Genomic DNA, 25,425 nt, shown 5'->3' on the forward strand with positions numbered 1-25,425 from the left:
GTCCTTATGAGACAGTTGCCAAAAAAGTAATGGAATATGAAATTAATCTCGACACGTTGTATTTCATATTTCTTTAATTCCTGTTTCATGTCGCGAAGACGTTTTTGGTATTCTGTGCCAAGTATTTCTGTGCTTAAACTTGAATAAAGAAACGACCTGAGAGTGTGACTTTGGATTGAAAGGACGTCAACATTGATGACTAGACTGCAAAGTCAGTTGCTAGGTAGTGTTTGTGACCTTATAAGGGGTAATTTCTAATTCTTCTAAACCAATTTTAAAAAATCTTTTACCACTTCAAAAATAGGGTGATTATCAGTGTGATACGCTAGATATTTAATCCTTACGACTGGGACTACTGGGTACTGGAAGCAGTTCTCTCAGGAACCGAATACAACCGTGGAAAACAGCTAGTTTCAAATACACTTGAACTCCATATAATGAAGGTTATTACCTAACGTTTTATAGCTACATTCGACATTAAAGGTACGTACGTACACCTCGCTACGGTAATGATTCGATCGCTAGGCTTAACGTATTATCGGAAAAGATATAAAATTGTATTATAGCCGGTGGAAAATTATAACCCTCAATGTTATTATAGATATAAAACTCATCTTAAATAGCGTACGAGATGTAGTTTAGTATGTAGGGAGGAAAACTGCTGAGTGCAAATATTGATAGGAAAAACACATTAAAAGTGAAACTAAGTGAATAAGCTGCTAGTTTAATCACCTAACACGCCCTGGCGTCACAGTTTTCTCAAATCAATAAAAATACAAAAAAATCATATCATGGAGCAATTTACATTTTCAAAACTTAACTTAATTAATAAATAAAAAAATATAAAACTAGACTAGTATTTTTGACCAAAAACTGGATCGTTAAGTTAGGACAAACAGTAAAAACGAACCTACTAATCACACACCCAAAGGAAACCCACTGTCACTTTCAAGTTACGTCCACATTAGTCTCAAATTTCCCAATAATACATTACATTATAATTACATATCACCACACACACACACACACACACACACACACACACACACACACACACACACACACACACACACACTGTTCCCCACACTCACACACACACTGTTCCCCACACTCCAATAAATGTCAATGGCTGTCCATAAAATCAGCTATACCCCATGCGAGTACAACGACTTCCAAAGGCCACGGAGTACTCAAGGTCAAACCTAACGAATCCTACACTACCCTCGGAATACGGAATAAAGTTTTCAAGATTATACCTCCCAGTTACCGGCTTCGTAACTCGTTTAAAGTAATAGGTAGGTTCGGGGATTAAATTAAGGACTTTCGTATTACCTACCCAATATTCTGAGGTATCTTAAAGTCTAATTGCTTTCGTAAGTTTGTTGTTTTATTTATTTTCTAAATAGCTTTGTTGGCGTGAAAGTTTATTGGCGTTTAGTTATTTATATGTTAAGTCTGAGGTTCTAGTCTTCCCAGACTGAGAAATTTATAAGTGATCTTTATCAAACGATGACATCATTTGAATGAAGTATCACATTTAAAAATAAAAAATAAAGCAGTTCTAAGTAAACATTTCAACCATAATAAACTATAACAGGGTCAAGAACTACGCTCAACTAGGTTACCAGCAGAAATACTGTTGAAGGGAAAATTTTCTTCCTGAAGCCACAAAGTACAACCCTCCCGATACACTTCAATTCGGTCTAAATACTAAATAACTTTAAACTTACAAGCCAACGGAAAATGCAGTTCACAAACCAACCCATAAGCTCCAAATTCGATTTCGCAAAGTTAGCCTTTTACATGGGAGTTCACAATTTAATTTCGACTCTAACTAAAAGCCAGAAGGTTACAAATTGCTTGAGAAAGTTACGTTTGGGTCAATCAGTTGGACATTTTACGGTCGGAAATAATAATAATTACTTGGAAACTCGACAATTTGTTGGGAATACGGTACGTTTTTTCCGACATCGACATCGTTTCAATAATCATCTTAATATCGAATTGTTGTGAGAATCTGTCGAGAGCTGGGAGCTTATTGGTGGTTTAATTGTGTCAATTGACATTCGCTAAATTGCCTATACATTATACTCATTGGCTTCAATCGACCTCAATAGTCACAAATTAGCAAGTAAAATGATAATGATACCATAGTCTTTGAAATGCCTTTTTCTAACGGAACAGCGAAATGTCCCTTGACATATCGCATGAGTTATAGCCACAAATAATGCCGTAAAATATCGTCAGGTACAGTCGTGAGAAAAACGTTTTACCATCATAAATAAACAATAACAAATAATAGTTTTAAAACAAACTAAAAAGTAGAAAATAAATAATAGTTTAAAAAAACTAAAAAACACGCTTTTTATAGAAAAACGAACTAAAAAATAGAAAATAAATTTTAACGAATTTAAATTAAGAAAACAGTGTTAAAAATTTCAATGAATGTAAATTAATAATAGTGTGAATACAAAAAAAAGATTTAAAAAAAAGCGTGGGGTGCATGGTGTCAATAGTTATAAATATTTTATTGACAGATATGAGTACAGTGATTTTCATTTCGATAATATCTTAAAAAGCACCCCACGCTTTTTTTAAATCTTTTTTTTTGTATTCACACTATTATTAATTTACATTCATTGAAATTTTTAACACTGTTTTCTTAATTTAAATTCGTTAAAATTTATTTTCTATTTTTTAGTTCGTTTTTCTATAAAAAGCGTGTTTTTTAGTTTTTTTAAACTATTATTTATTTTCTACTTTTTAGTTTGTTTTAAAACTATTATTTGTTTTGTAGAATTAAAATTCTCTTTAGTATACAAAAAAATGTCAATATTAGAGAAAACGGCTAAAGATAATGATTGGAAATAAAAATTAACACCGAGTCCTGCCTTATCGACTGCAGAGAAAAATTCTAGAAAATTTTAATTAATTTTCTTACCTTATCGACTATAGATGAAAACTATATAAATTAACAAAAATCATATTTTGCAAATTGAAAAGCCTAGAAGTCGGTGTCTAATGGATGTTACTAAGTTAATTTTGCCACCGACTTCTAGGCCGATGCACCTAAAATTAGTTTTTTTTTTGCTTTTTAGTGTTTTGGGAAGTCGGTTGAATTTTTTTGTAAAAAGGTTATTTATTTAAAGCTTTTCAGTGATACGAATAGTTGTCACTATCCATACAAGTGGGAAGTTCTCATCAATACAAAGAATATAAGTCGTAACGAGGTATTTTACATATTCAGTTGTCGAGTTCCCTCGACTTTCTCTGGTCTCCATCATCAGGACAGCTCCAAACCTTCACTGTTGCATAGGTCTTGTCAATACAAATAATTTAAGTCCAAACACGAGGTAGTTTACATATTCAGTTGTCGAGTTCCCTCGACCCTCTCTGGTCTCCATCATCAGGTCATCTCCAAACCTTCACTGTTGCAAAGGTCTTGTCAATACAAATAATTTAAGCCCAAACACGAGGTAGTTTACATATTCAGTTGTCGAGTTCCCTCGACCCTCTCTGGTCTCCATCATCAGGTCAGCTCCAAATCTTCACAGTTAAATAGTGCTTTTAGGCGTACACCTGAGTGTCAAGTTTTTACCCTATGTATGCCTACAACTTTTGAAGGTTGCCCTCTATTTCTCAGGGTTTCCATCATCAGATCCTGACCTGATGACTATGGGACCAACTGGCAGCTATTCCGAGTCGAACAAAAAAAGAATCGCGTAAATCGGTCTATAAACCTCGGAGTAATCGATGTGTATGTGTAACCTCCTCCTTTTTGGGAAGTCGGTTAAAAATGGAATAATTTTATCAAATTGGTGTATTGTCATCGGTCCTCAATAAATCTACAAAGTTTGAACGAAATCTGGCTGTTTAAAGTGGGTCAAAATCGCGCCCAAAGAAGTCGGTTACAAACATACAAACATACAGGTGAAGCTAATAAAAAGCGTGTAAAAATGTCTGTAATTGCGTGGTTTAGTTCCTATCTTCGAGGTCGCTCGCAGTCGGTTCGCTCTGACGAGGGTTCCTCTGAGTGGTGTGATCTTGCTGCGGGTGTTCCTCAAGGCGGCGTTCTCTCTCCTCTACTTTTCTCCGTTTTTAGGGTTCCGTACCTCGAAAGGAAAAAACGGAACCCTTATAGGATCACTTTGTTGTCCGTCTGTCTGTCTGTCTGTCTGTCTGTCTGTCTGTCTGTCTGTCTGTCTGTCTGTCTGTCTGTCAAGACCCTTTATCTTAAGAACGCGTGGACGTATCAAGCTGAAATTCACATGAAATACTCGGGTCTATTGCCCCTTTAGGCTGTGAAAATATCAAGCTTCTAAGCCAAGCCAATCAAAAGATACAACCGATTATGTCGATATTTTCAACAAATTTTCGACACTCGCAAAGGAATCAAAACCTACAGGGTACTTCCCGTAAACTCAGAATCTTGAAATTTGGCATGAAGCATTGTTATATAATGCAAATATAGGAAAAATTGCGAAAATCTCATTTTTTTTTGTTATATAATATAATAAAAATATTTTAATAAAATGAAACTTACTACCTTATTTCTCACGAACGAATAAAGGTACCAAATTGAAATTTATATCAAATACCTAGGTCTATTGTCCCTTTAAGCAATGAAAAAATCAAACTTCTAAGTTAACGTGATCAAAAGATACAGCAGTTTTACCGACACCTTAGACGAATTTCCGTCACACGCTAGGGAATCAAAACCTACAAGGTACTTCCCGTGAACTCAGAATCTTAAAATTCGGCACGAAGCAACGTTATATAGTACAGATAAAGGAAAAATTGCGAAAATGATAAATTTGAAGTTACATAAAATATTAAAATATTATTTTTGCTTACATGACATAAAATATTTTTTTAATAATTTAAACTTACTACCTACCCTTTTTCACATGAACGCGTAGAGATATTAAAGTTTCGAATAAAAAGTGAAATTCATATCAAACACTTCTTAAATATAATGGCCTCTAAACTGTGAAAAATTTTAAATCATTCAAAGGTCATTGGGCACCTTAGTATGAAAACCATACCCACGGCGGATACGAACGAAATATAGCACAGTATAATGATAAAGGCTCTGATTTACTATGGCATTAGTCGCATCAATGTGAACCATGGGAATCTAGAGAAAATCAAGTGTAAACATCAAATATTTTCCTCATTTCAATGGGGAATTTAAACGACCAAGTTTGACGGATTTGAGAAATCATTTCTTTGTAGTGAAAGAGTATACTCGCCGTTTATTTCCATTGTCATCAGGTCAGGATCTGATGATGGAAATCCTGAGAAATCGAGGGCAACTATCAGAAATTGTAGGCATGCATAGGATTAAAACTTGATTCTCAGATGTATGTCTGGTGATACTATCAAACAGTGAAGGTTTAAAGCTTATCTGATGATGGAGACGTGAGAAAGTCGAGAGAACTCGGTATGTTTTAGTTACGTCGTGTTTGGGCTTATATTATTCGTATTGACGAGAACTTTTCACAAAAGTTAAAAATAAAAAACTTTTTACAAAAAAAAACAACTTCTAAAACAACAAGAAAACTGTTTAAATGCATCGGTCTAGATCTCGGTGGTTAAATAAATATAGATGCATCCTCTAGACACCGACTTCTAGACCGATGCACCTAACATCTTTTTAATTTCTTTCTTGCTTTTGTTTTCTTGTTGCTTTTTTATATGTTTGAAGTTGGATTTGTTTGTAAAATGCTACAAAATAAAATAATGCCGACTTTATAAAACAAAGAAAGGGACAAAATTACACTTTTGTCAAGGCTCTAGAAACGTAAAGCCAGCAGCCCCGAATCCTACTCTCTAGAAGTCGTTGTTACAATTCGACAGCTACAAGTCGTCAGGCGGTCTGCTTTAACCCAAGTTAGTAGTGAATTCTCATCACCTAAAATAAAATAAGCTCCAACACAAGGTTACGTTATAAATTGTAAAGGAGTTCCCATAACTATATCTGATCTTAGCTGTCGATCCCACAATGGCAGTCAAACCTATCTTTGTGGAAAGTCTTCGCCAATACGAATAAAATAAGCCCAAACACGTGGTAGTTGCAACATACCGTTCGGGAGTTCCCTTGACTCTCTGTAGTCTCCATAATCAAATCAGCTCCAAACCTTCACTGTTTAACAGTACCCTCAAAAATACACTCACATGTCTGGTTATGACTCGATGCGTGCCTACAATATTCAAGAGTTGCCCTCGATTTCTCAGGGTTTCCAGATCCTCATCAGATCCTGGTCATCCGGATTGGCACCTTCCTTCTTTATGAAATGTCTTTAACAATAAAAACTAGCATTGCAACCTGTACAATCCTCTGAAACTGCTTGTCTTTTATATTTTTCAAACGATCCTGGACATTCGTCTCCATGGAATTTTAATAAAATATTTATATTCAAAGAAACGTCATACCATTCTCCACGATTTAAAACTACTTTGATTCATGTCCGCCACTTTTTACAAAGCGGGTCAGATATGCCCCATGACCTTTAAGACATAATTAGTTATTTTCAATCAGATTTCTGAATGATGACTATAAAATGTTGTATATAAATAACTTCAATAAAATAACTTTTACAAGGTACTGGCCTACTATTTTAGTTATATTATAAAATAAAAAATATTAACTATTTTGACTCTCACGAAATTACCATAACTATGATTGTTCTAAACTGAACGGTTGGCGCGAAACTCACTTTTTATCTATACAGCATTTGTACGGAACCCTCGGTGCGCGAGTCCGACTCGCACTTGGCCGGTTTTTATTAACGCCATCACAAAGTCACTTACTTCACATTACCATCTCTATGCAGACGATTTGCAGCTTTATCAACATTGTAACCTTGAGGAGCTTCCTAGGACGATTGATGCCATCAATAATGATCTTGACAACATAAGTCAGTGGGCTAAGAGCTTTGGACTTTTAGTCAACCCTTCTAAATCTCAAGCTATCATTGTTGGTGGCAGATATTTTCTAAATAGGTTACAATCTCCTCCGCCGCTCTTGTACGATAATGTTACTATAACTTACTCTTCGCACGTCAAAAACCTGGGTGTGCTAATGGACAGTCACTTGTCTTGGGGTAAACACATTGCGGAAGTAAGCAGGAGAGTATTTTGCACGTTTCAGTCTCTCAAACGGCTCCAAAAGTTCCTGCCTTTTTCAACAAAAATTACTCTCGCTCAGTCGCTTCTTCTCCCACTTTTAGATTATGCTGATGTCTGTTTCCTTGATGCGACTGAGGAACTTCTAGATAAGCTCGAACGTCTGCAGAATCTGTGCATCCGCTTCATTTTCGGGCTCAGGAAGTACGACCACGTGTCGGAATTTCGAAGTCGGTTGAAGTGGTTGCCTATTCGGCGGCGTCGAGATGCTCACATTCTTTCTTTTCTTTTCTCTCTTCTCTACAATCCTCGCTCACCAAGATATCTTCGGGAACGTTTTGAGTTTCTTGTTCCGAGAGGCAAACCTTGTCGCACTTCCTCATCTCTCCTTCTTCGTGTCCCTTCCCACACTACGAGCCGCTATGATGGATCGTTCACTGTTCGTGCTGTGAGACTGTGGAATTCCCTTCCACATTCGATACGCGAAAGCCCATCGTTGGGTGCATTCAAGCGACGAGTAAAGGAATACTATTTATCGACATGAATGATATTTATATTCGTATGTATATATATATATATATATTATATGTATTATGTTTATGTATTGTGTAGTTTTACTACATATATATGTTTAGTATATTGTTATTTGATATTTTTGTTTAGTTTTCAATGTTTGTTGTGCACTTTTTAATCTACCCTACCACTATCAAATCTCTCCATGGCTTTAAGGTTGGCTGTAAGAGAACCCAATTCTGGGTTAAGCTCGCCATTGTACATAAACTGTCTTTATTATTTTTTTTATTATGTATTGTTAAGTGTGCAATAAAGAATAGTCCTTGTAAACATGTCACGATCACGATACACAAAGCCTATGGGAAACTATTAACCATAGTTCATTACAGCACAACATTGAACGATAAATGTTTATGTTAATTAAAAACACAAAGATCGCCCATGGGGAATGGCCGCGAACACGCTATAAGTATTATTATAATTCTGTACTAACATTTTAGTGAGTTAAAAAGGGTCTCTTATGAAAATAACTATTTTTATTCTAATGAGAGGGTACAAAAGCTTTTGAGTTTTCAGTTCAAGGTTGAGCGGGTGTTAAAGGCACTTTAGTGAAATGGTAAACAAGCTATGCTTGAGTGTCTCGTATACAGGGTGTATATTTGCAGGCAGGCAAGCGTGAACGAGTTGATTGTGTAACTGATTCTGAACCTGGAACAATAAAAAGCCTCTCGACCTTGACCGGTTTCTTCGTGCGATGTGTGGGGAAGGTTAGCAAGCGGGTCGGGTAGGGTGGCGCATGGGGCTCGTCAATTGATGAGGCGCATACGTCCGACTTAACCAAAAGATTGAAACCTTGATTAATAGTGAAGATTTTTAACTTGAATAGTATTTATATACATATACAAACCGCAAAATATTAAAAAAATATATGCATTCTGAAGTCTTATTTTAAAGGAATACAATGCGTCACGGAAAAATAGAAGAGACACAAAAATATTTTCATGCGGAAATTCCTAGACTAAAAAAGTTCTGCACAATAAATCTTCAACTCTTTTCAGGCTCGAAAAAAATAATGCATGCATTCCGCTCAAGTACGCACACACTTTAAATCTCATAATTTGTGCGTAGTTGAACGAATGAATGAATCCAGAGTGAATGTAGGTCGTACTCGGGTCGTTTGTTGAGTTACATTCATCGCCAGGTGAATGGGACGTTTAATTACATTCGCTGTAAAGCATTCTCGACGTTTTTATTCATTCACTCGCTCCTCTGTTCATATCTCGGTCCGCAAATGCATCAGGCCCTCCAGTTTATATGCGATTGTGAATATATTTTTGCTTGATATATGCGAACCATTATTTTTAGTTTTATGTGACATTTACAGCCAATGATGTACGTTGTTGATAAAAGCTTTTAAATAACATTGATATTTATGTTTTGGGATTTTGGCACCAAGATGAGTAAGTCTTGTTTGGTATCACAGGGACAAATCTCGAACTCGTTTTTTGCAAAGACCTTTGTAGTAGATAAACAAGATGAAAAGGATACAGCTGAATAACTTAAAGGCAGCAAAGTTTAGGTCCCTAGCTTCCAATCTATATTTTTTACAATTTTATGCAATTCCGAAAATATGACACATCACTTGAAAAGTTACCAGAAATATTAATTGCAGAAAAGGATGCATAAAATACAAAACACATGACCACACTAAAACAGTTACTCCCTCCCAATTTCTAACAGTTCAAACAATTTTCCGTTCGACTGTACCCCAAGTATACTCTTCAATAATTAGGCGAACGGCACTTGATCTAGCGACGATACCGCAGTTACTTCACAAAGGAATAGTTTAGAGTTTAGAACATTACCAGTTCAATAACTTGGTGTATTTACAGTACATAGTTACATAATGATTTATTTCATTACTATTGTTTTGATATTAATCCGAAATAGTTGTTGTACGACACAAATGTTATAATGTGATGTAATTTAGAATTGCATGTTCGGTAGATGTATTGTTTTCGGTTCGATTGTTTAGAATTTATAGATCTGATCATGTACGCATTAAACATGAATTATTAGTCGTAAAATAATACATTAATACAGAAGTAGCTTATTTGTGCTACATTGACAATTTAAATTACATACATAGGTACACCAATTGCATGGTTATCCAGGAACTTTAAAATAGTACCTACAGAATGTGAGTAATGATATGATACAATCTTCGACTCTATATGCAGCCAAACCATAATATCACACTAGCTGTTTCCCTCGGTTTCACGCGTCCCGTGGAAACTGGACCAGCACGAAGTGTTAGTGTATCTTTGCACCATTTTCAGATAGGTTTAGTAGTACGAAGCCCTTAGTACAGACAAAAAATCATCTTTATAATGTGAATAGGCACAACAGTACAGTTTGCAAAAAAATAGAAAAAAAAAAAACAAAGTCCTCACACATCTGTAATACATTAACTCAAAATTCAAAGTGCTTTAACAAAACAGTAATTCAGTACATACACAAGTCCTCACACATCTGTAATACATTAACTCAAAATTCAAAGTGCTTTAACAAAACAGTAATTCAGTACATACACAGTTAATCTCCCCACACAAGGTTGATTAGCATCTGTAAGAGCATTCGTATCGAGATCGCGACGAAACGCTACATTAAGTGCCAAATGAAACTTCAAAGACGAATGTAGGTAGCAACTTTTGATGTTGATAACAAGACTGTTGCTTTTTGGGTAGTAAATTAGCTAATAATAGCACTACTTAGTAAACAGAACTTGTCAATATTTCATCCAGATTACATGTAGATTGTTAAGTACAAACTAGACGAAATCCATAACATATAATCCTGTACATGGGGTCGGGGTTTCAAGATCTTAAAGTGATGAAAACGCGATTTTTAATGATTGGTACTTAAAGTCATTTTTGGAGTCAGCCATATTAAGGCATCTAAATCACTGGGTTTCATAATGCGGTTGTCCAAGTGCTTCACTCAAGCCAAAACACTAAAAATTCTATATTGTACTTTTGTTAGAAGTCACTTAGAGTACGCGTCTGAAATATGGAACCCATGTTACCACAAATATATTGACCGCATAGAGAGCATCCAAAAAAGATTTATTAAGTATTTGTGTTATCATCAAAAAGTAACGTATCAGTCTGAAAACTACCTCAACTTCTGTAAAAAATTTCATTTACTGCCTCTAGTTAATCGCCGCGAGATTTCTGATTGTGTTGGCTTGTTGAAAATTTTCAACAATAGTATCAACTGCCCTGATATTCTTTCCAAATTTTATTTCAATGCTCCTAAGAAGTCTAAAAGGTTTAATCCACCCTTGCGTGTGCCATTATCTTCAACAAATTATAGACAGAATTCGTACATTGTGCGTGCAAGCAGAAATTTCAACAGGTTGTGTAAGCAGCATGATATAGATCCATTCCTAACTAGTGTGTCCTCGGTCAGAAAGCGCTTAAGCCGAAACTTTTTCATTTAGCCTTCAATTAATATTAAGGTTGATATGTAATGTGAACAAGATTGTACTTAAACTGTTTACTAGTTATTTAGCAAGTATTCTCTTCTCCGTACTTAAGTGTCCATAGAATTTAGTATTGTACTGTACCCTATAAGTGAGGACTTGTTATTGGCTCTCAGGTTAACTTACAGTTCCTTGTCTGTGTTTTTTAGCTGTTAGTCCTCCATACTACTTAAATAAATAAATAAATAAATAAATAAATAAATAAATATTTTACGGTAATTTCTAATTAAAATCTTCCTAATCCATATCCATTTTATGTTTGTTATTTAAAACTAAAAAACTAAATTAATATCGCTACGAGTTTCTATTCGTTCTTGTAGTTCTTGTAGTTGATAAAAAACTACATAAATAATCTAAAATAAATGGATGAGGCTACCAAAACGTTGGATATCGTAAATTAAACTTATTTTAGATGGCTGAAAAAAATATCTGGCCGCAACTTATTTCAAATTACATTTTCAGCTGTCGCTGAGTTAGGTCATCAATCACGCTGAATTACATGAGATTTGACAGCTTAGTTAAGTAATCAATGCCTTGATTTAGCTTACGCTAATAATACTGGCCATACGATGACATTACAATATTTTAGAAAGGTGCTAAAGATAGATTTTGAAATAAAATGTTAAGTTGCTAACAGATGTTAAAAAAGAGCAAGTCTTGCAAATTCATCTAAGTGGAAAGTTATTACAGTTCGAATGTTGAATATTAGTTTTTTACCCCACATCCGTTACACTAACATAGTTGGATATAGCACCCCAACTGAAACGTGTAAGTAATGTTACGAAGTTGGCAACACTGACCGGCCGCGATGAATGCTCACAGAAAACTAGGTCACCGCGAGAGCTACAAATACATTAACGAAATAAGACGGCAAACTTTTATAATTAATGTAATACAATGCCGACGCTGCGGGGAATAAATGACTAACTCTCTCACAAATAATATTTCTGTATTTTGATTGCTAGCAACACAATATCGGCAAGCATTTAAACTTGGAACAGATGAACTGAGCCATAGATTTAATTGATGCGATAGGAAAAAAATATAGTGAACAGTTTACTGTGTTTTATATCCTCATTCCAGTACACGAATAAAATATTGAAGGCTATAAAACTGTCAGTGTTGCCAGGCGTGGCTTCAGTAATAGATACTGTTTTACGATCGTGTTGAGTCGATTTGTTGCTGCACACGTAGTTATGTGAGTATACGTCATATGTCATGTTGTAAGTGACCTCCTAACCCTAACAAAATAGCGAAGCAAGTCTTTGTTACTCAACTATTTTACTGAAGGAGGCACAATATGTATGTGTAGAAAAAGTAGAGCAATAAGCATCCGTGTAACAACGTTTAAATCAACAAAATAGGATTGACCTTATTATACTGTGTAATTCGTGGATTGACATTACATACCTGTGGCGTAGGCCGGTTCAAGGTCGTCTTCATCGTCGGTATGATGTCTGCTGGACGCGTGTGAGTGCGAGTGATGCGCCACTCCCACGTGTACCGGCTGTATCGGCTGCTCATAGTGTTTATGATGATCCACGTACACGCGATGGTGGTGCGGACACGGCGTCGGAGGCAGGTAGTCCGCCAACGTACCACCTCGAGTCAAAGTCGAACCCGCACTCAATGTTCCACCACCCGAACATGACGCTAACGCACTCCGCACTGATCCTAAATCTAGTGATGGTCGTCTAGATAGCTCGCCGTAACTTTCGCCAAATAGTGCACTGGCTGGTACGGCGTGACGCACTTCGTGCTGATGATGCGAATGTCCGCCGTTTGATGACGAATGCGGAGACGCGGAGTGGTCGCGGCTGTCGCGTGACGTAGACGCCGTGTGGATGATACTCTCGTCGTGTGTCTCCATGACCTCTCTCGCGGTCGGCGGGTTGGGATGCACGTGCACCGCGGACGTGCCCGCACGGCGCGGACTCCGCCCGCGGTCCGGCAGCACCGAAGAAGCCGACCAGTAACCCCACGCCATTTTAGTTCACTGTTTAGACACTGTATTAATTAACCAATAGCCATAAACACGGAGAAACGAAGAACCTGCGGAAGTTGTACGTTCGCGTTATGAGTGTCCACGTCTGCACGAAGGCTTTACTGTCGGGTCGCATAATCCGAGCGTGTGGCGGGCGAGGTCGCGCGGTGAGCTGGTCGCCGCCCGGTCGAGGGGACGCGACAATTGTGTAAACGAACCTAATCTCCTTTGACGTCGCCGCCCCGGGCCCACCGAGACAAAGCTTCGTGACCGCACACAACCGCGCACGTGATACGTCCCAAAATATTTTGACAAGTGACTCTCCCGACTGACAGTCACGTCACCGTCAACGTCGGATACGTAATCGCGTAATCCTGTTTATATTGTAGTCAGTGAGTTTCATTTCATATCTCATTGCGCCGATAGGATCGGGCGCGGTGACGAGGCTCGGTGGGCGCTACTAATTCGGGTTGATTCAACTCGGGCCAGTTTCGGGGCAACTAAATGAGATGGAAACTCCGCTGATATATAACGATAAACAACGGACGCCTAAACTTGCGAACGTGCATTTGTAGCTGAAATTTATAGGCAAATGATTTATTGTAGCTATTTCAGATCAGGTTAGACGTTATTTTTGAGCATGTGCGGAAAACAGCAAATCATTTTTGAGCATGAAAAGCTTCAGTGACGCAAAATAGCTCCCCATAATTTCTTAACCTGTGAGCTGGCCTTTAGCACGCCTCATTAAACGCTAACCTATTTAAAGTGCAGTGGTGACGTCAGAGCAGCACCGCGCTGGGTGTCGACGTGTATTGCTCCATGGGTCGGAAACCGCCGCGATACAGCCTGACAGTGAAAGCCCCTTCAGACGAGGGGTGCGTCGATGCGGTTTCGCTGCGCCACTTTTAGCCGACTCACAATAAATTAGGTGGAAGCCAGATCAATGGCGAACATAAACAGAGCACACAGTAAATTCGCTCCTTGTTATCTTTGAACATAAAACATTGTCACATTGTTTGTGCTGACATTTATAACTTGAAAACGGTAATGTAATTCTGATCTTAATATCGCTTAACAAAAGTTAAATGCCGTTTCGTTTATGGTAGGGGGTGCTTCGTTGAAGTGGTTTGTGTTTTTGGGAATATAGTTAGCATTTTGAGCTAGAATTTAATTTGTTGGCTTGTGAGTTAGTATGCAAATGTATGCATTATCTTAGTTCAATTAATGCGGAGTTGTTATGCTACATTGTATTTACCCACATGGATGGAGCTGGCGAGGTAAGCTGCGTATACTCTGTGGTGCTGTATGGAAATGTTGACGTAAGTCGACGTTATATTACGTGAGGTGTATGCGACATGTATAAGCATTAAACCCGGACATGTCACCCATAAAGCTTAACATATTCGGAGCAGTAAACATTCTGAATAGGATTTTGCTGCTTTTGCTTTTGAATACTGCAAAAACTGGTGAGAATTTACGCGTTACGAGCGAACTGAACTTATTTCATTATGAGCTCTTTGACGTCGGCTCCGATTCAAAGTACCAACAGACTTTTACGCCCCGGGATATATTGAAGATACATATCTTACGCGCTCGGTAATTAAATGCTGTATCTTGACTTAGTACGCTGCTTTTAGAAGATTAAACTTTTTGTAGGCGTATATTTTCGCCGGAAAACTTCGCGCTATTTTTACTTCGTCTCTATCATCACTTTTCAATTTTTCATCGAGATATTTCTTAATTAAATAATTTTTCACAAGAATTTTGTTTCGAAGCTAATTAATTAATCACGAGAATATCGAAGTAGCAGTCTACTTTTACTTGATACTTAGTTCGTTATCGGTATTTTGAACTTTAACCTGCAATGCGATTCACGTGCCGATAGAATCACATGCAAGGCTACTTAACATTTCAAAATACGTCAATAAACCCGTGTCCCGGCTCAAACTACACACTTGAACCCGTTCGAATAACGAAGCGTTTCCGTAAATATGTCGCGATGCCGTGCGGATCGCAAACTTTATGTGTATTCAGTCCCTAAGGAGAAATGCGGCATTTCTCCAATTTTATTTCTTGTCACTGACGGATACAAAAATAATGCCCGCATTTCATATTTGGAAGCAAACGCTTTTTTGTTATTCTTTTGGCTGGAAATGAAGTTGAATTTAAAGAGCCTTCGTCACTTTTGGGTGACGGGATTGCGAGTGCTTTTGGCATTTATTAGTGCACCCTAAAGCCTTTTGTGCCTTGCAACGTTCAGCCATAAGCTAGATTGACGTCCAAGGCATTTAGGGGTCTGCAAAGTGTCGAACGACATCACACGGTCCACTGACTTCATATAACGCTTCATAGCTGCCTAAGCCTTAACAAAATGCTGTTCAAAGTTGACCGAGAGAACAAAAACTAAAGATAAATTCAGTGAAAAAGAGTTAATATTCAACCAAAGATAAGGAGATATGATGTAATATGAAATAAAGTTAATATCAAAATTACTTGGTATCCAAAAAAACGATAACATTCGGGCTTTCGGATCGAATGATCCCACTACAATCACATTTGCATTCACAAACGTATTCCATCGAGGGAGCCAAGCAATTTAATTTAAAATTTATGTTTGGGCATTGCCAGTATGAAAAACGAAAAATATTTTTGTACGTGAAATTTTAACAAGTTGCATCGGTGTTCGATAACAAACATGCACGTAATAAAATTGGGAATATTTTATTATTACAACATACAACCTTTTAAACATGTTTTTTCTGCAATAATTCAGAACTTTTGTTACCATACTTTAGGTTAAATTGGAATTTCGTTTCCATTTAAATCACTTTAAGGTTTATTTTTCAGTGGGAAAACGTTATTTTTTTCTGAGTCTGTGAAATATGCTTGACTGATGTATGAGTACACAAAAATAGAGTCCAAAAATGATTCATATTGTTTTCTCCAAATTGAACGAAATCGTGTTTAATAGGTTCTCCATCCTATGAATCATATGTGATTCACAGCTGTTGTGCCTTTATGGCCAATGGGTGAAATACTGATTGGATTTTACTTTACAATTTTATAGCCATAGTTTCGTAATCTGATTGGATGAAGTGCCTTCAAGAATACCCTAGGTTACAGCACCTTCATTTTACTAGACCCTACAATATTAAACAGAAAACACCATACTTTAAGGCTGCGGGATTGTTCTAAAGAGAGACCGCGGCGTTGGTACATAAAGGGCTTAAGAAGGAACATGGTGGGTTTTTTGTCAGTAAGAGTCTGACACTCCCTCACACTGCAACCAGTTGGGGTCACTTGATGATTTCCCATCAACAAAAAAAAAGGAAATACTATTAAAGTAAAACCTCAATGTATATGATTAAAACGCGTACACAATATAAAACTCCATACAGACCGTAGAAATAAAGTGACGGAAGCTTTTAGACAAGTTTACGATGTATATTGTGTCATAAAACTGTTGGACTAGTTGCCTTCACTTGACGGGTTCGGTAAGGTTGTATTTCTTCAGGATTTGAGAAACCCCCTTTGTTTACTAAGCTACTGCTTGCTTTGTAAGGTATGTTGTTGCTATTGGCTTTATTGTCACCTATTGTGTCCTGTTTCTTTATATGGAGAAGCGAGTAGGACTTTCTTCAGAGAAGCAAAATTTTAAAAATATTATAACAGTTTTTTTCTCTAAAGAATGCACGAGGACACCTGGACAGTAAAGTCTAAAATCACCGACCCGCATTGAGCAAGCGTGGTTATTAACGCTCAATTCTTCTGTGTGTGTGATGACGATGACAAAAATGTTTCCAGTTCCCATTTTCTTTTTATATCACCGAAAAAAAATCTGTTCCCTTATGCAAGTTCTCGCGAAGAGAGCGTATCTTTGCCATATCGTTGGCAAGCCTTATAGGCAATATAAGCGATTAATTGCACAGTTAAACGGCTGCAAGACCACACAAATAATGCGAAGCTACCCCCGCTGGCACCATAAGTAACCGAAAAGTAACAGAACGTGTTACGCTCAGTTGAATCTTTATGACTTCTGCGCGACTTGTTTTCCTTTCAAGTTTTTTCGGGCAGATAGAAAAAGTGTATTTATTTTTAAGAAGCTAAGTTGCGAGAGAAAATAATCAAACATTCTTATGTTTAACATTGAAGTGTCTGTTTGAATTATAAACTTACTTTCCAAAAACGGAGGATAGAAAATTACGTCGGATAAATTGGCGCCCAACGTGGGACAGGTCCGGTGTTATAATGACAATAAACAGTTTGTCTCTACATAAATAAAAACTCATAAAAAAATAAAGCACCTTTACTTTCTTGATGATAAACAACTTTTAATAAATGATTTCCGAGAAGTTGAAACAAAATAAGACAGTTTTGAGATACGGCACTCAATCTTTGTCGTAATTTGTGAAAACAAAACGTCTGTCACTGTCTACCTTTTGATTTGAGGAAAAACGCTGAAAAAAATATTAAGCGTCACGGTTCAACTGTTTTACGAGTGGTCACCTGAGAGCCGTTTAATATTGCGTAGGTAGGTATATTAAATATTGTTTGAAATCCATTTCTGTAAAAGTCGATTTTGGAAAGAATGTTTCTTATGAGATGGTGGCAGATAGAAAAGAATGGAAGAAGAAGACATGCTGCGCCGACCCCAAATAAAATGGGGACTAGAGCAGGAATTATGACGATGTTTGAAATCCTTATCACGGATTGTTTTCACCTAAACATCTTTTGGAAATACAATACATTACAACTCCTATACGATGGTTCAAAAAAGCCAAATTCTTTGTACGAAGAATCGAGTCTCGAAAAAAAGAGGCAGTGTGTCTGAATACATATTTTATTCCCAATGTGCTCTTAAATTCAAGGTTCGCGTTTAAATATTTTACAAATTCCGACCATAAATATTGTAGCGAATAAGAAACAGATAATACGAGCAAAATATAACAGATTAAGTTACATAAATTCTGTATGTTCTAAATAAAGTATAGATGATCAGTATAGATGATTTACGATCCAGTTTCAAAATTTATATTTACGGGCGACTATAATACCTACGTTACGTCAACTTACGTTATTTCTGTTTCTATATCATCATTTTAAGAAATATTCTTCAAGAAAAACAGCGTAAATAATATATCACAGCTCTCATTAACTCTTCGTATTATTCGAGAAAATTAAACCAATAAATAATTATCATACAACAGAACAAACAAATAAATTGTACCTAAAATTATTACAGGAACCTTAACGTATGATCATTAAACAAAACGATGTTTGAAAACAATAAATACAAACTCAATTAAAATATTCACAGGCAATTAGGCCTTAATTAGAGACGTTGTCAAATAAAAGGCCCTTTACAAACTCTAACCAGACTGTTTAAGGGCTATTACGCACTGTCGACTAGTCGACGGCGACTCAGTCCCTCGGCGACCGAAACATAGGCTAACAACCGGCGGCCAAGTGCGTAACACCTTATTTAAACTAATGAAATTCACACTGCACTCTCGACTAGTCGTCAAAGACTAGACCAAAGAAACGATGGATGGACTGTGTGAAGTTACATAAATTCTGTATGTTCTAAATAAAGTATAGATGATCAGTATAGATGATTTACGATCCAGTTTCAAAATTTATATTTACGGGCGACTATAATACCTACGTTACGTCAACTTACGTTATTTCTGTTTCTATATCATCATTTTAAGAAATATTCTTCAAGAAAAACAGCGTAAATAATATATCACAGCTCTCATTAACTCTTCGTATTATTCGAGAAAATTAAACCAATAAATAATTATCATACAACAGAACAAACAAATAAATTGTACCTAAAATTATTACAGGAACCTTAACGTATGATCATTAAACAAAACGATGTTTGAAAACAATAAATACAAACTCAATTAAAATATTCACAGGCAATTAGGCCTTAATTAGAGACGTTGTCAAATAAAAGGCCCTTTACAAACTCTAACCAGACTGTTTAAGGGCTATTACGCACTGTCGACTAGTCGACGGCGACTCAGTCCCTCGGCGACCGAAACATAGGCTAACAACCGGCGGCCAAGTGCGTAACACCTTATTTAAACTAATGAAATTCACACTGCACTCTCGACTAGTCGTCAAAGACTAGACCAAAGAAACGATGGATGGACTGTGTGAAAGGAGACATGGTAAGAAAGAATGTTACTTGTGAGATGACGGCAGATAGAAGAGTATGGAAGGAGAAAACATGCTGCGCCGACCCCAAATAAAATTCGGATAAGGGCAGGAGGAAGACTGTCGACTAGTCGCTGGTGACCAAGTCGCCAGTGACTATTACTTTTATTAGTTTAAATAAGGTTTTGCGCACTTGGTCGGCGGTTGTTGCCTATGTTTCGGTCGCCGAGGGACTGAGTCGCTGCCGACTAGTCGACAGTGCGTAATAGCCCTTAAGGTACGTTTCAAGTCTTGATTAAAAACCAACACAAGTTTTAATGTGAGAGGTCACTTAAATTAAGGGACGGTGAAAATATACGGCCGTGTTGAAAACTATTAAGTCTAATGGAAACTGGCAGGACATTGACACTTACAGCCAGTTTCTTCATCAAAAGTTAAAGCCAAAGTAAAAGTCAAAGTAATGTCTAAAGTAAAAGTAACGGTCAAATACGTTTTTTCAAGGCTAAAGTGACAGCAAAACTAATAGAAAAATTGAATTTGATTTTTGATGAAGAAACTGGCCGTTAGACTGCTTTGTTTTAGACGATGCTAAATTAAAGTTTAATTTTAATGTTGAGTTAGTATTTGCTAGTGTGAGGGCGCAATAAATAGTCGGGTATTATGTGAAATGTTCGACTTAGCTGGTACTCGTAGCCACGGACACTGCGTGAATAGTAAATGGCTTTAGTCTCTTCCAATACTATAGATGAGTACTTTAGGAAAGTTTTCTTTTGGTGCGTGCTTATTCAACACATACATCACATGCCTACACAAAATAATAATTTTTGGAAATAATACCAAAACTGTTACCAATTAAAGCTCTTTCAAATGATTCGTTAATATTTTATTAAATTGTTACCGCAGGATAAGCTATCCGGAATAAAAGCGTTCCTTTAAGCCAATGTCTTTCAAGGCACAAAAATCTTATTGTTATCTTAATTAAATGCCAACGTTTGTTGTGCAATTTATTACGTCGCCCGACTCTGTGGTCGGCTTAATTTTGTTTGGGACTAAATCCTGCTCCAATGAGCCGGGAGTTGGCACACATCGACAACTGAACTCCTATTGCGGTTCCAACGTAATCTTCAACGCGTTTGTTTAATCCACTCTTTGGCTTGATGCGACCATTTCCTAAGAACCATTTATCTAATCTATCATTCAGCTAGTAATAGTTCACGTTTCAACGCTCGTAAATAACAGTGGAGCTCACTTCAAAGATTTCTTTTAAGTGATTAAAGTAGCAATCTTATTCCGTTATTAAAAGTTGTCGTGACTACAGCTCATATTAAGTGAACCATTTTATTTCCTATCCTCAGTCTACAAGTCGCCCTACTTATGGTATATTAAAATGATAAGGTATTACTTAGTAAACGACCTGCTTACTAGGTAATGGATAAAAAGGATTAAAGGTTATAGATGCGAAGTTAAATAATGTTGGTTGAAAGCGCGAATAATATTTACTGCCCGCTATAAAGCTGGACTGGTTTAAACTAAGTGTGGACTAGACCGCGTCAAAATTAAGTTACAACCAAGAATTTTCAACCAGGACTACATAAAACTATCTCATAGTTGTTACATCTCAAGATTTAATGTAAAACAACCCCGAAATAATAATTTCAGCCATAAAACCAGTAATCATAATTCGGGCAAACTGAAAAGGGGACGGAACTAATTCAAATGACCCTATGTAAATTTTAGCTAGGGTCCCCTAAGTTTTACCTCAGCCAATGTGAAAAGTTAGAAAAGTTTTAGTTTTCTAGATCATCAGGGGACTTTTAAAGGACGCGAAAGGATGGTTAAAGTTAAAATTTAAAAGTTAATTTGTTACATTAATATTGTAACGTTGTGAAGGGGTTGGACACTGGGATGGTGCGTCAAGAGTTTTGGAAACTTCGAGAAGTTAAGGAGCTTTCTGATCGATGGGATCGCTGGCTGAGTGATTACAGATATATTTGGGATGACCTTATGTTGTGTTGTGGTTTGGGTGAGGAAAACTCTTGTTAAGTTTGGCAGTAACAATCTAAGACAAGGCCAACTGATGTATAGTTTACACTAGAAGGAAAAATATATACCGACGATGCAGTACAATAAGATATGTCCAAATATTTTCAGTTCAGGGGTCTATCTACCACTGGGTAGAGATAAAATAAAAATGGATTTATTATGTTTTTAGTAGACAAAATGGCTGATAAGTTAATTTAACATGAAATGACTGGCTTTATACTGAAAATGAATGCATGAAATTCCGAACCATAAGAAGGATTCGGTTTCATGAAATTGTGACTTGAATAAGCAGTTGATTTAGATGCTTTTCTGTATCAAAAATATCTTGTTTGAAATGTCTATTTTCAAGTTATAATCAGGTTCGTAATGTTAGAGTTAAAAACTAATATGTGAGGTGACGTGATTGACCTTTTCTGACCATGAATCTATGATTCATGACTTCTCATTTCATTATAGTTGTAACATTTAAGTATGAGCACATTTTCTCTTTCCACTGAATGAATAAAGTCAATTTGCCCGTTTAGTACAAATAATAATCAATTTCGATTCGTAATTTCTCAAAAGCTAGCACGAAATTTTCAGGAAAATTGTAATTTGTGAAATGTCAAGGATCATTAATTAGGGGAAGAAGTCATTAGAGGCGATTAAAAAAGTTGAGAGCCTGCCTCGAATATAAATACGGCAGAACGGAGCAAATACTACGTTTGCCCGGGAATAAAAAATGTATTAGGGTACAGCCAACGTTTGATATATTTTACCACGGTGTTTCCACGAATAATAGCGTATAAAATTATACGGTATGTTACTGTGGAGCAGGATTCAGCACTATTCAAATATTGTTGCAAGAGCACATGAGCGGTTAACAGAATTTATAATGGGTCCTGACTAAACAGAGTTTACAGTTTAGCGGATAAACTGAAAGAATATTAATATAAGTTTTATGGGTTCATAAACAAACAAGCTATCACGTTGAAAGTTTCGCCCCCGAGTCGCGGTTTTAAGGTCAACCAGCACTTGCGTACTATAGGGTTAAAAGACCGCGGGCGCGGTCCGGATTACCCCATTAAAAAAGAAAGCCACTTCTAACCTCGCCGACACATCCAATACGAGACACTATTTACTTCGACCGCGGTATAAACACACATGGAGTGCTCCCCGTATTCGCACGCCATGGCAATGATAAACACGGTGTGATCGATATTCAAGTACGTTTGTTTTTCTCGCGTGTCAATAGGAGAAGAGGTTCGTTTTCGGCGAGTTTTCGCTTTCCCGACTTACGCAACGGGCACGTGGGCGACCTTCGTGGCTCGACAGTGGACACTCGGCGGGTTCGATCCAGCGTCGGTCGGCGGTGGTGACCGGGACCAGTACAACACTCGTATTTGTAGGGGTCGTAGAAAAGGCAGCGGGCGAGTCGCCGCCGGGTCGAGCGCCCGCGAGAGCGAAGTGCGGCGGGCAGCGCGGCCGGAGCGGGACTGGGCCGACAGCGGCCGCGCCTGCGTGCCGAGCGCGGTCTCCTCCCCCGATTGATGTAATATTTATCTTGGATTAAGAACTAGATAAGGAGCCGTGGCGAGACACGCGCCGAAAGCGCTGCTCGCTCTTATGTTTTAGGTTACAAAACATATGTTATTTGAAGAATATGGGTGGTTGATGGTATGTTAAGTTTGTGGTGGGTTGAAGTTGCGTAGGACGGCGTATTTTCGTACAAACAGCGGTTAGGTCATTTGATTAGCGGCTCGCGGAGGCTCGCTCGGATCAATCCGTTGCGGTCCGCGGGTCGGCGGCGCTCGTGCGCGGCCGGCGGCGCTCGGGCGGGCTCGCGGCGGCGTGACGTCACCGCGGGACGCACGCGCGGCGACAGGTGGGCGCAATGCGCCGCACCTATCATATGATTATGACGTTTCCTATTGGATTTGGTGCCGGGACGTTTGGCTGGAAATTGGTTGCGGCAAGTTTGCACACAACGATCGCCGAGTAGGGGTTGGGTGTCCATGCAATTGAGCCCGCGGAAAGTTTTCAATTATAGTGCCATTTTATTTGAAATTGCATAGTGTAAAATAAATATTTACAATACGATTTAGTTTACTTTTAATAGTTTCTGATACTACCAAATAGCATTAATGGTTAGATAAGTTACATTGGTACTTGCCTGACCTGGAATCGAACCTACGCTCATACTAAAGAAGCAGGTGCCATAAAAGTAAAAGTTATTTCGACAGATAGTCTGTCCAGAAGTCGAAAATAAGGCCCTAAATAACATTATTCGAAACACACCAAGGCTTTTACTAAGGTTTTTAGTAAATGTAGGTATAATGTTCTGTTTTGAGTTGGGTTCAATCGGGTGACAGCAAGTGCTCCAAAAATGGATAACAAATAGGACAAGAATTTAAATAAACGCTATATTATTACTGGATTACAAAGTATATAAACATACGTCTACGTGTGTGTTAATATTTTCACCACATTAAATAATATAATTAAACCTTTGCCATAAAAATTAACTTAATCACATGGCTTGACATTCACAGTCATAATTAAACTTGATACAAATTATTTTGCTTATTTAAAACATAATCATTTTGACAAGTCGTAAGAAGTTACCGTACCTATCTACAAATACATACGTCTGTCATGTGGAAAGTTATCATTTTTTGCAAGAATCTATATGGTTAAGTATGTTTAAATCATTTGTATATCGAAACACAAGGTTTTACTAGTAAATCGTGCTAATTCTGAAGTTCCATAGCGACACCATTCAGTTAACTTACGATACGTTAGCGTAAATTGCGTTAAGTATTTATTTTTAGTCTCTTCTTGTTCTGGACAAAGAAAAATATAATCATAAAAATGTTTAATCAGGCATCACCACAGGTTTTAGCTAGCAGATTAAAACTAGACTGATAAACTTTCATAGACAATACCACGCCCCAGAGGAGGGATCACAAAGTATTAATTTAAATCGGGGTTTTCATTTAAAATTGTCACGCGTTATGTCCCAAGGTGAAGGACTTTTGGTACCAGATAAAACTGGTAGTATTATAGTACTCGAAAATTATATTTTAAGAAATATAGATAACTAATTTCTGGTAGAGGTTTCAGCCGCATCAGTAGGAACTGTTTCATGCAACCAGATAGAAGCCAATAACCCCTAATTAGTAGACATACAAATTACCAAGATCAAGTAGTCATGACGATGCGACTCAGATAGGCTAGTCGTTCTGCTTAGATTTGTGTTCTATAGTAGGAAAATATTGGGTTTTCCATGTTAGACTTTTTAGTGGCTTCCTTAAGTGTGACTTAAGTGAGTTGGAACACCGTTAGACAGCAAATAACATAGGCATTTGCTGTGAGCTAATCTAGCGCCAAATCACTTCAACCAACGTAAACTAATAAAAATATACATTCCGAATTTTTAATTATAAGAATGATAATCTAATTTTGATTCACATTTTAAAAATACTTATTTATTTTAAAATAACGCAGCCTTGCCTACGTCACAGCCATGACGCGCTTAACCGTTTTATGTACAACCAGTGAGACGGGACCCGTCTATTTTCAGAGTGATATTTTTTCCAAGTGTTCCCAAATATCACTGTTTTGGTATTGTATTGTATATTGTTTGGCTTTGGTTATTTCTGCGGGTGTTATTTTTGAAATGGAAATTGATATTTTTGTGTGATGTTTGACGATTTTATTTTGTTCTGGGGTTTGTATACCTCATTTAACAAGCCGTCTGCTCCAACAGACGCCAAATTCGAAATATAACAATGTGGAACCAGTGTTCTATATCTGTATTTGCTTCTATTACCGTCAGTTTATTTTTAGTAACATATCAAATGGGAGTCTTCACTGATATTCGAAAGACGAGTTTACTTTTAGTATGATACATATCATATAGCAGTCGTTACTGGTAGTCACAAGTCAGAAAGTCTGTCAGCCAGTCTCATCAAGGTGCATCAGGTCTTCAAGGTAACTGAGTTGAGAAGGTTAGATAGGCAGTCGCTCCATATAAAACTTTGCACAGGTAAGTGGGCTGAGGAGGTCG

The 25,425-nt window shown here is 37.3% G+C and overlaps 1 protein-coding gene across 5 annotated transcripts in view; it reads right to left on the bottom strand.

The window, feature by feature from the left end:
- The window catches only part of LOC124638661 (atypical protein kinase C), a 212,340-nt gene that overhangs the window by 110,281 nt on the left and 76,634 nt on the right, over nucleotides 1–25,425 (bottom strand). The window contains exon 1 of one of the 5 annotated variants that reach the window (XR_006985388.1): nucleotides 12,596–13,201. The exons of the other annotated variants lie outside the window; for them this stretch is intronic. The gene's annotated coding sequence lies outside the window, so the exon portion shown is untranslated. Of the gene's footprint in view, nucleotides 1–12,595; nucleotides 13,202–25,425 lie in introns of those variants that run through there. 5 annotated transcript variants of the gene reach the window in all.

The sequence above is a fragment of the Helicoverpa zea genome, chromosome 18 (genome assembly GCF_022581195.2).
Source record: "Helicoverpa zea isolate HzStark_Cry1AcR chromosome 18, ilHelZeax1.1, whole genome shotgun sequence".
NCBI classification, from domain to species: Eukaryota; Metazoa; Arthropoda; class Insecta; order Lepidoptera; family Noctuidae; genus Helicoverpa; species Helicoverpa zea.